Source organism: Marmota monax, unplaced genomic scaffold, assembly GCF_021218885.2.
Source record: "Marmota monax isolate L192 unplaced genomic scaffold, Marmota_monax_Labrador192_F-V1.1 WCK01_AAM20220418_F8-fsc00449, whole genome shotgun sequence".
Classification (NCBI taxonomy): domain Eukaryota; kingdom Metazoa; phylum Chordata; class Mammalia; order Rodentia; family Sciuridae; genus Marmota; species Marmota monax.
Window position 1 is genome coordinate 341,154 of NW_026695239.1, and position 8,634 is coordinate 349,787.

Below are 8,634 nucleotides of genomic sequence, written 5' to 3' on the forward strand. Positions count from 1 at the left end.
TCCACCCAAACTGCTCTCAGCCCCACCTTCTGGTCTTCCCCCACCCTAGCAGGTCAATCCTCTCCCTCCTCCCCTCTCACAATGGCACCCTCCCCTCCTCCAGCTACCACAGCTCCTCCTCCTCTGCTCCAGAACCCTCCCCCTCCATTCCTCTCCCCCTCCTCTCTCTCATTCTCTCCTACAGTCATGATTCCTCTGCCCCCTCTTATACTGATACAATCCTTCTCTCTTCCCCCTCAGGATCCCTCCACCCACTCACTCCTCACTTCTCCTGTCAGTGCCCACACATGGTCCCACCAGGCCTTCTTACCAGCTAACCCAAAGCTCCTTTGTCCTCTCAGGGAAGTGGCTGGCACCAAAGGATTGTCCAAGTACACGTCCCATTCTCACTTCAGGATCTTTTTTTAATTTATTTTTATTTCTTATATACATGACAATAGTGGAATGCATTACAATCATAATTATCCATTCACAGCACAATCTTTCATAACTCTGTATATAAAGTATGTTCACACCAAATTATGCTATTATACATGAGCTCTCTTTTTTTGCATTACAATTCTTAATATACTTTTATACCACAATTTATCATATCTCTGTACATAAGGTATGTTGACACCAAATTCACATCTTCATACATGTATTTTGTATAATGATGAGGGTCTCCTTCCACCATTCATGCTATTCCCCTTCTCCCTCCCTTTCCCTCTCACCCCTATTCCCTATCTAGTGTAATCTTCCTCCCATGCTCTCCCTCCCTACCCCTTTTTTGAATCACCCCCCTTATATCAGAGAAGACATTTGGCATTTGTTTTTTGGGGGATTGGCTAACTTCACTTAGCATAATCTGCTCTAATGCCATCCATTTTCCTGCAAATGCCATGATCTTATTATTTTAGTGCTGAGTAATATCCCATTGTGTATAAATGCCACATATTTTTATCCATTCATCCACTGAAGGGCATCTAGGTTGGCTCCACATTTTAGCTATTGTGAATTGTGCTGCTGTAAACATTGATGTGGCTGTGTCCCTCTAGTATGCTGTTTTTAGGTCTTTTGGGTATAGCCTAAGAAGAGGAATAGCTGGGTCAAATGGTGGTTCCATTCCCAGCTTTCCAAGGAATCTCCATACTTCTTTCCAAATTGGCTGCACCAATTTGCAGTCCCACCAGCAGTGTATGAGTGTACCTTTTGCCCCCACATCCTTGCCAGCACTTGTTGTTTGTCTTCATAGTGGCTGCCATTCTTACTGGAGAGAGATGGTATCTTAGAGTAGTTTTAATTTGCATTTCTCTGATTGCTAAAGATGATGAGCATTTTGTTGATTGATTGTATATCCTCTTCTGAGAAGTGTCTGTTCAGGTCTTTGGCCCATTTATTCATTGGATGATTTGTGTCTTTGGTGCTTATCTTGTTGATCTCTTAATATACCCTAGAGATATATATCCCAGGATGTAGGCTCCCTATTTATATGTTATTTCTTTTGCTGAGAAAAAAACTTTTTAGTTTGAATTCATCCCATTTGTTCATTCTTGGTTTTAATTCTTGTGCTATAGGCATCTTATTAAGAAAATTGAGGCCTAGCCCCTTGTAATGGAGATTACGGCCTACTTTTTCTTCTATTAGACACAGAGTCTCTGGTTTAATTCCTTGATCCTTGATCCATTTTGAGTTAACTTTTGTGCATGGTGAGAGATAGGGATTCAATTTAATTTTGTTGCATATGGATTTCCAGTTTTCCCAGCACCATTTGTTGAAGATTCTATCTTTTTCACAATGCATGCTTTTGGCACCTTTGTCTAATATGAGGTAGTTGTAATTTTGTAGGTTAGTCTCTGTGTCCTCTATTCTGTACCATTGGTCTACCAGCCTATTTTGGTGCCAGTACCATGCTGTTTTTGTTACTATTGCTCTGTAGTACAGTTTATCACTTCAGGATCTTTACCAGAGTTTGTCTTGAGTCTCAGAGGATACTTTGGACTTGGTCTATTGGGAAATGCTGGAACTTTGAAAACTATGAGGACTCTTGGAGATAGACTAAATGGTTTTTCCATTGTTAGATAGATATGAAGTTTTGGGGACCAGGGGCAGAATGTTATGTTGTGGATATGAGATGTGCCCTGAAAAGCTTATGTGGCAATTTGGGAACATTTGGAGATAAAATAGTTATGAGAACAATAAACTAATCAGTGGATTAATTGACATTGATGGATTAATAATTAGAACACATTACTCTTTGGCAATTAAGTGTGGTGCAACTGAAGAAATTAGGTCACTGGGGCATGCCCTTTGATTATACACTTTTTATTTACATATTTTAATGGGTGCATTATAATTATATACACTAGTGGGATTCATTGTTACATATTCATACATGTACATGATATGACAATATAATTTGATCAACATCATTCCTCAGTGGATTATATTTTTTCTCTGGCTCCTTGTTTGCTCTTTCTGCTTCCTGGCTGTCTTGAGCTGAACAGCATTCCTCCACTACACCCTTCTTCCACGATGTTCTGCCTCACCTCAGGCCCAGAGCAATGGAGAAGGCTGACCATGGACTGAAACCATGAACCCAAAATAACTTCTGAAGCCATGAACCCAAAGTAACCTTTTTCTATTCTAAGTTGTTCTTTTGAGATATTTTGGTCACAGTGAGAAAAAGCCAACTCATAGACAAGGAACTGGAAATAAAAAATAGAATTCATTACTGATGAATCTAATTTGTTTTATCCTTCAGATCCCAGGGAAAACACCATTCTTCACCAGAGTCATTTTCGTTTTTCCAAGCTTCTTCTTGCCTTGTTGCTGATACTTTTCCTTCTGAAGGAAATCTTATTCTCTGTCTCTTTATCAGTAAGTATGCCAACTGAGTCAGCAATGTCTGCCTTTCATGAATACAAGCCATTCATTAGATGGGCTGGGATATAGCTCAGTGGCAAAGCATCTGCCTTGCATTCACAAAGCCCTGGGTTTGATCCCCAGTTCCAAAAAACACCAAAGAAGAAGAAGAAAAAGAAGAAGAAGTAGCAGCCAATCATTAGAAACACATTTCACAATTATCCAAGCATTTGAACAATAAATTTTCTATGTGGGGGTAGGGGGGACTTGGGTTAGAGTTCCTGCAAGACCAATGTAATTCTGCAACCTGTACACTGAGAAAAAAGAGAACTTATATCCCATCTGATTCAACTGTATATGTCAAGATCATTGTACTATCATGTGTAACCAATTAAAACAAATTTAAAAAAGAAATTGAGAAAACAAATAAGAACTAAATGAGAAATAGCAAACGTTTTGCAAATTATCCCAGTTTTTATTCTTTACATTCAACAACATCAAAGAATGTCTATTATTGTTCATATGTAGTGAATGCCGAATGCTCATGTTAGCTAATGTAACAATGTTCAATGGTGGAAAGACTGGGCTAAGAGAACTGTAACCCCATCAGCTGATTAATTCATTTGATGTACTAATCACTTGAATGGACTGCAGGGGGGTAAGATAAGAGTGTGGCTAGAGGAAGTTGGTCATTTGTGCATGCCCTTGGGGATTATGTCTTGTCCCAGGTTCCCCAAGCTGAGATCTCTCCTCCACCATGCCCTTCTGCCATAATGTTCTCACTCATCTCAGGCTCAGAGCACTGGATTCCATGAATTTAGACCTCTGAGACCATTACCCCAAAATGAACTTTTCCTCCTCTTAGTTGTTCTTGAAACACCCTTTGATCACATCAATAAATAGCTAACACAATAACGTAATCAAATTCTCATTTGGAGAACCATTACAAATAATTTTCATTATAGTTTACTATATGGTCACGAATAGAGAAATAAAATTTTCAAAAATTTGGGTGACTTTCTAACAAACCTCATATCATTTCTATGTACTACCTTAAGATACCAAAATTTATCAGTTTGTGTCATCAAGTTGAAAATTAGGAATATCACTGATGTTGAAAACCAACTCATGCTAATAATGATTTGATTATGGATACATCATATTGCAGTTTTTAAATCCCCATTCACCTTGCTAAGATTTCAAATAGAATTTCATTTTATTAGTAATGTTTTATCAAAATTTATAGTAAACTCATGATGTGTTCAATATGTATACTTGTAACAATAAGCCAATCCAAAAGAATTTTTACAGCCTTAAAGCCTAACACTCCACAGGAAAGAAAATTTGTAAACATCTACTTATGTATGTATATTTAGTGGATAAAAGAAGTTGACATAAGTATTAGTCCAAGGGGCAAAACAGTGTAAAACATATAACCACTAAACAAAACACTTTTTTTTTCCAAAGGGAAAAGGCTTTATCACGCACAGAACTAGTGGTAACCAGAATAACAGAATTTTCACTTATTCTTCTTTTAATCAGTCATGGGGATTAACACTTTGTTATGATTTCTAGACACTGGGAGATGTATTTTTAAAAGAGATGTAATCATTTTAAGTGTCAGTATTTATGAAGTTCCACAAGTTGAAACCTTTGTTTCTATAACATGAAGAAATATTTTCAATGTAAAATTGCATAAGAGACTACATGTCTTTTAAAGTTCCTTTCAGGGGTGGACAAGCAAAACATTCCTAAGGCCACTGGTACACGTAGAGTACATACTGAAGGTGTTTTAATTCTACCCGCATATTTTCCTTGTTTCACAATATTTGTCTTTTGCTTAAAAAATAAAAATTCTGCTCCTCTTGGCAGAACTACAGCTCTTGAGGTCAATATTGTCAGAGGCATCAGTCAAGATAAATATTGAGCAAAGGTCAATAAATTTTTTAATCCTCCCTTCTCAGGTAAAGGGAAGCCTGAAATTGTTTAAATTCAAAAGCAGACTTCATGTAACTACTCAAGGAAAGACTTTGAGATCCTGCCTCAATATTTTGCAGGTTGTAGAACGTAGATTATGTAGATTTTTTTTCTTTCTAATATCAAAAACATCTCAATATACTTAAGAATTCAGTCTGAATACATGGAAATCTATTATGGACATATGGATGTTGAACTCACAGTATTGGGTTATAAAAAGAATTATACATTTGTTTTCATCCTCAATTCTTGACACAGAGTTTCTAACACATTAAAACTTTCTCAGTCATTAGGGTAATAAAAGCATCTTTTTATAATATTTAGGATTTCCTCCCCAAAAAACCCAAAATAGGTTTGGAACAATAAAGATAACAGTAGACAGTTTTTTATCCATAACATGCCCCGTTCAGCCAGGCCTGACCTTATACCAATTATGTGACTCTTGATCCTCCTCAAGATAGTTCCAGAATAGGAGTTGCTTGCTAGAGGAACAAATCATGTGAGTGAACAGTTGAAACATTCAATCCCACCCTGGGATGGAAAATGACTAGAAACCAAGGGCCATCACCAATAGACAATGATTTAATTAAAAATAACTGGACCTCCATAAATAATGGAGTTGAACTCAGTAGGATACTTTTAGTAATGGGATAGTCATAGCTGTAGCACATGATGAAACAGACTTTGAGAAACAGGACAGAAACCCAGAAAGTTTCTCCCATGGTTGTTTTGAGATAAAATAATTCATAAGGGGAGATGGAAGAAGTAGTTATTGCCATTTTTTTCCAGTTCCCCTTAGAGATGAAGAAACAAACTCAATGATCAGGTCATCTAACTGTGAAGAAAGAGAAAACATTCTCCTCAGCTCTGTTTAGAACAAGCAAGTTAAAGAACTCTTGACTTCCTTACCCCTCCCTAATGCTGTTCTCCAAGACATTGGTACAGGCAACGACTTTCTAGGTAGGACCAAAAGCAGGATATTTCCCAAAAGCATAGAAATAAAAAGCAACACTGACAGTTGGATTATATCAAACTAAAAAACTTCTACACAGCAAATGAAAAGTCAACAGAGTGAAGAGATGACCTACACGAAGGGAGAAAATCTTTGCCAAATATTAATCTTACACATGCTTATTATCTGAACTATAGAAGAAAATAAAAGAACACTTAACAACATAAAACAAGTCATCCAAATAAAAATGGGTATATGATCTAAATACACATTTCTCAAAAGAAAAATGCAAATGACCAATAAATGTATTTTAAAATGCTCAATGTCATTAGCCATCAGGCAAATGCAAACCAAAACTAAAAGGAGATAAACTCTCACCCTATTTAGAATGACTATTACCAAAACAACAAAAATTAACAAATGTTGGTGAGGCCATAGAGAAAAGGGAACTCTTATATACTGATGTTAAAAATGTAAATTGGTATGGCCACTATGAAAAACATGGTGAAGATACTCAAAAAACTAAACATGGAACTATCATATGATCAATCAACATTACTCCTGGGTATATATCCAAAGAAAATGAAGTCAGCATATAAAAGAGACAGTTACACTGACTGCATGCACTATTCATAAATACATGGAATCAGCCTAGGTACCCATTAACCAACAGATGGAATGAAGAAAATATGGTGTATATACACAATGGAGTATTATTCACTCGTTAAAAGGAAAGATGTCCGGGCTGGGGTTGTGGCTCAGTGGTAGAGCGTGTTCTTAGCATGGGAGAGGCACTGGGCTCAATCCTCAGCACCACATAAAAATAAAATAAAGATATTGTGGGGCTGGGGTTGTGGATCAGCAGCAGAGACCTTGCCTAGCAAGTTCAAGGGCCTGGGTTCAATCCTCAGCATCACATAAAAATAAATAAACAAAATAAAGGTATTGTGTACAACTAAAAAATAAATATTAAAAAAGAGATTGTGTCCATCTATAACTAAAAAATAATTATTAAAAAAAGAAAGATATACTGTCATTTGTAGCAAAATATGGAACTAGAGGAAATCTTGGCAAGCAAAATATATCAGAGAGAGGAAGAAAGCATCTTATTTTCTGACCTATTAAAAAAAAGTATGTGAAAAGGTTAGCCTGAATGTAAAATTGTGATTACTAGCAACTGGGAAAGCTGCTGGGGTGGAGGAGGTGGAAGAGAAGATATGGATATGATCAGTGCAGGCTGTATGGGTTTAAGAAAATATCACAGGGAATCCTATTAATAGGATTTAACCAACACGATTAATGTGTTGATTAAAATTGATATATTTGAAGAAAATTTAGAATTAAAAAATAAAATCACTGGAAGTATTCAATACCTGATTTAAAAAAAAAAATTAGATTGTGAAACACGGACAAACCAAGACACATGGAGGCATAATGAAGATCTTGCAGACACAGTTGCCAAGTTTGAAGGTTCCAGGACCTGTGCCCTTTGAATATGACCAATCCTGACAATGATTGACTTCCTGATAGGGTTCTCGGAGGGTTGTGGGGGCAACAGCCCAATGAATAACCAGAGCCCCAAAGCTCAGTTCTGGCCCTGTTCTTGGAGAAAAAGACTGGTCTCCAGGAAGAATATGCAAATGCTGCTGCAGGGTACTGTCCATGCAACAGAAACCATCTTGAAGGTGCCCAAGTCCCTGCAGCAGCTGCAGCAGTAAAACCTGGGCCTGGGTTCAGAAGGTGAGCAGGAGAAATGTATGCATCCCCAAGGTTGCTGCACCAAGGCCAGCCTGAAGCACTTCAGAGAAAATAAGAATCTGTAGTTCCCACCTGCTGTGCTTTTGCATTTTGCACCTTCCCCATAAGCAGCAAGAACCCAGAGCTTAGGGATGGTGGGCTGTGACAACACCCCCTCTACACACAGCATCAAAATTCTTCTAGTTCTTGAACAATGACTGTGTGACCCAAATTAATGGATCCACCTCTTGGTGAGAATCCAGGCAGAACATAACACCAAAAATAATGACATGGAGCCAAATTTGTTTGCAAATGGAGAATTGCTCCCAAAGCCCTGCTGTCTGCCAGAGCAAGCTGCAGTTTATTTGGCAGGGAATGCATGACCTGGTCCAGAAAAGACATCATCACAAACGTGGGTGGGGACTTTCCTGCACAAGGAAGTCTGACAACATGCTTCCTTATACTTTCCATGTTATGGAAATGAGGCTTTGGTTTTTCCCTGCATGGAGATTTTAGTATTACAATGAAGTAAAGTCCCACTATCTGTCACTAATGCATGCTCCTTTAGGACAGATTGGGTAATGCTACTTCTGAAAAACAATTTTTAGAGGATTTGTTATAAAAACAGTTTTACCTCATGAATCTGGGAGACTGAATAGGGATTGTATACATCTAGTGTTCTCAGGTTTCTGCTGGGAAGTCAGCAGCATCTCCACTTGTCAGGCTGCCCCTCTGCTAACATCTGCAGCACAGCTCCGATCCTGAAAGCAGACACTACTCTGTGCCCTCAATTATAATGCATTAATAAAAATATGCTAGGAAAAAAATTTTAATGGCTGAGGTTTTGGCTCAGTGGTAGAGCTCTTGCCTAGCATGTTTGAGGCAAAGGGTTCAATCCTCAGTACAACATTAAATAACAGTAAATAAGATAAAGATATTGTGTCCATCTACAACTAAAAAATATGTATTTTTTAATTTAAAAAAGCATTTTGACTGTTTTTACATGAAGAACTGATAAATTTTAGAGGAGACAAATATGTTTAACGTGATTTAAACACCACACTACGCATACATATGTTAAAACATTACATTGTACCCCATAATATGCACAATTTAATTATGTA